The sequence below is a fragment of the Stegastes partitus genome, unplaced genomic scaffold, assembly GCF_000690725.1.
Source record: "Stegastes partitus isolate 25-593 unplaced genomic scaffold, Stegastes_partitus-1.0.2 Scaffold3980, whole genome shotgun sequence".
Taxonomy (NCBI): domain Eukaryota; kingdom Metazoa; phylum Chordata; class Actinopteri; family Pomacentridae; genus Stegastes; species Stegastes partitus.
This window is the reverse complement of record NW_007581711.1, coordinates 1-3,563: the sequence shown is the minus strand read 5'-3', so window position 1 is coordinate 3,563 and position 3,563 is coordinate 1. Positions and strand designations below refer to the sequence as shown.

Genomic DNA, 3,563 nt, shown 5'->3' with positions numbered 1-3,563 from the left:
AACAGCTGTGGGGTAGTGTGGCCGAGCGGTCTAAGGCGCTGGATTAAGGCTCCAGTCTCTCAGGAGGCGTGGGTTCAAATCCCACCACTGCCATTGCACATTGAGGTCAACAATGTTGGGAACAGTCCTTGTTTGCTTCCATTATCTTTACACAAGACAACAGGCTGTGAATAAGACCCTGTTTTGAGAAAACACAGGTCCATCTTATTTCCTGCATGAAGTCAGTGCTGTTACCAAAACTTTAAGTGGTAACCAGCTTGGAGGCAAAACCTTGTGGAATTAGGATAAATAACTGATCCATCTCATTTTGGTTTCAGCTCTTGAGTCTTATTGGTCAAAGACAGTTCTAGGTGCTGTTGGTATTATAAAGAACACTGACAGTTGAATACTCAGTCCAGGGTTTTTTAAGGATCTTTAAGTACAGGAGAAGCAAAACTGGAAAAATCAAGCACAGTGGCTGAGTGGCCCAAGGTGCTGGATTTTCCCTGCAGAGTTCACACCACATCACTGTCTTGTAACTCTGTCAGCCATCTAGTAATGCATCCGTTTTTCTCAACAGTTTAGAAGGAAATATGGTGCATGCATTTAAAACACTGCCTGAGGGAGAGTACACAACAAAATGGAGATGACCAATAACCTTAAAAGACGATTGTTTTAGTTTCACTTCATGAGAACGGAGCAGTATTTTAAATTTTCCGAGGAAGTCGAGGTCAAACAAACTGCAATCTGTCGGCGTAAACTGCTCGTGTTTTGTTGGAATAAAGTGTAGCGCATCCGGAGGCGTACTTCTTCTGATTTAATAAGTCGTCGCTTTGAGCTCTGCAGAATGAGAGCATTTTCCTGGGTTTAAGCTGTGCTCGGCAAGATTTTTATAAAGTACACTCTTCTTGTCCACTTAAATCATAAAGTGGGCCATCATCTTCAACCTGCACAAGACACTATTGATCCTCCTTGATGGATTTATAATATTATTTTGGGGGGGGGTTTGGTATGGCTGGAAAAAGAAACTGAGCAGCAGTGAATGAACACTTGTATAAAAAAGCAAATTTCAGTCTCAGGTTCATGAAAATATAACGCAGAAGGCCCCACTGCCCATTCTGAGTCCCGTCTATTTGTGAAACTATGATTTATGAAGTTAGACCAAAGTTATGTCAAGACTGTAGCTGAAGGCATTTGCGATGATTCATGAAACGGCGGGTCACTCTCGACGGCAGCCTGATCACAATCACTGTGTCAATTAGTCAATCAGGCTGTCAGTTAAATTACGTTCACGTACCAGTGCCTGTGTGTCTTTCTCATTTCCAGTCTGCTGGCTTCAAATTGTGCCTGATGATAGTTCACCAGAGGCCTCCTTCTCTTCTGATTAGTTAGGAAATGAGTGAAGTTTAGAAAAGGCAATGAATTCATGCAAACACGTCGCAGCTTTTCTCTCACACAGTAAAACTTGCGGTTGCTTGTTTGGTATTGATTCAGATTCTACCATTTTTTAGAGAAGAAGGGTGAATATTTGATGTCACATTGCAGCAAAGTACTGCTTGAATCTATGTTTTAACTTGATTACAGTAGGTTCAAAGAAAAAGGATCAGACTATTCAAATCTATTGTAATGTAATACTCACATGCTCAGATAACTTTTGGGGATGGAAGTAATGACATTACAGTAATGGCTGACTGCTGAATTCTGCTAAAAATCCAGTTTGCATTGATGTGTTTGTAATTAAAATGCATGTGTAAACATTGCATAGTAGTCCGCAGCAATCTGGAAAGCATCTTCCTTTCAATTCCTCAACTTATTTTTTTGAAACTATGCCATCAATTGTGTTGAGTTCAAATTAGTATTGTGCTCAAATACACCAGATATATGCAAGTTTCCAACTTCTTAGTCAGGAGAACGTGAGAGTGGAAGAGGCTTTCCAATCTTTTTCTGATAGCATATCACACAGGGGTCTGCAAGGTGGCTCGGTGGTTAGCACCGCTGTCGAAGGTCGCTGGTTCGTGTCCCGGTCAGGACACCCGGGATCTTTCTGTGTGGAGTCTCCATGTTCTCCCGTTGCAGCGTGGGTTCTGTCTGGGTTCTCAGTCCAGAAACATGTTGAGGTTAATTGGTGATTCTAAATTGAATGTGAATGTGAGTGTGCTTGGTTGTCTGTCTCTAAGTGTAGCCCTGTGATAGACTGGTTACCTGTCCAGGTGTCCTCTACCTTCACCCTGAGTCAGCTGGGATAGACTCCAGCCCCCCGCGACCCTAGTGAGGATGTATAGATAATGGATGGATGGATAGATGGATGGATGGATATCGCATAGGAACTTGTAAAGGTGATTCCAGCTTTAAAATCTGACTCCATTTCATTCGTTTAACTGGAACGACTTTGTTGACGACTGCAGAGCGCCGGCAGATGTTTTGTATAAAGTTTGTATAAAGAATACTTCGCCAGTGTCACCTTTTAGTGTGTCGAACATTCAGTCGATGTCCTGTCTGTGTCCCGACTGAAAAGAGCTGACTCAGCAGCTTTAGCAAATGTTCTTGAAGCTTTTCACGAGCAAAGTCTTTAGACTGGATGCAACAAACAAAGCGACGCTAAAGCAAGAGGTGGCCTTAAAAACAACAGTTTGATGAAACAACCCTGACCAAATGTCTACTTACTTGCATTTTTCCTGCATTGCACAGTCTTCATCTGTGAACAGAGGCAGCACAGTTGCCATGGAGACGGATCTCTTGACAAGCAAGCTGGGTAGCTGTTGTGATGCCATCCATAACAAGGTAACCGATGCATTGCATTTCCTGCAACTGTCACAATAAAAGTTTTGCATTGGTTTTTAAAGTCCCTCTCCAGCCATTGATTTGACCCCTGACAAATAATTTCAGCGCGTCTCAGTTACATTTTTTCCATTAAAAGAAATCCATTCTGGCTGTAAAATGGCACCATCTACACCATTAGACACACCCAGCAGAGCAGCGCAGCAGCATGTAAAAAGCCAGAGGTCAATGGATTGAACCCATCCGCTCCTGTCTGTAAATATTTGTCAATCAGCAAGAATCCAGTCTCGATTCTTTCCATCCATACTCAAATTGACATGCTGCAGATGACTGAGCATCCGCTGCCACCAGAGGCCGAAGCGTCTCCTTTAGTGTTCAGCTGAGCAGCATGTATGTAATCCATGGAAGCCTGTTCACTGCTAACATGGCTGAATGGTCTCAGGTGCTCTTGTTAACACCTACACCAATAAGCCACAACATCAAAGACCTAAGGTGGTATGAAGAAGCAGAGTGGCGCAGCGGAAGCGTGCTGGGCCCATAACCCAGAGGTCGATGGATCGAAACCATCCTCTGCTAGGGCTAGATCTTTGATATTCTTTTAGGACACAAAGTTATGTTAAGTTGAACACTCCGACAAGAACCAAAGCACGGGAGAAGATCAGGTACCCTTGCTGAGTGTTGTGAGATTCCACCTCTGCCATGTGTCCTTGTCTGTACTTGCATTTTCTTTCCAGTTATACATGTGTAACAGTTTGCACCATGTACGGCAAGCTAGTATTTAGATGGTGTATAGTCCCAAGGAGCAA

General features: G+C 43.1%; 2 non-coding genes across 2 annotated transcripts; both read left to right on the top strand.

Moving 5' to 3' along the window:
• Positions 1–11: 11 nt before the first annotated feature.
• trnal-aag (transfer RNA leucine (anticodon AAG)) lies at positions 12–93 on the top strand. The gene has a single exon. It is a non-coding gene; the product is annotated as a tRNA-Leu (tRNA).
• A 3,168-nt stretch (positions 94–3,261) lies between these two features.
• Positions 3,262–3,333, top strand: trnam-cau (transfer RNA methionine (anticodon CAU)). The gene has a single exon. It is a non-coding gene; the product is annotated as a tRNA-Met (tRNA).
• The last annotated feature ends 230 nt before the right edge of the window (positions 3,334–3,563 follow it).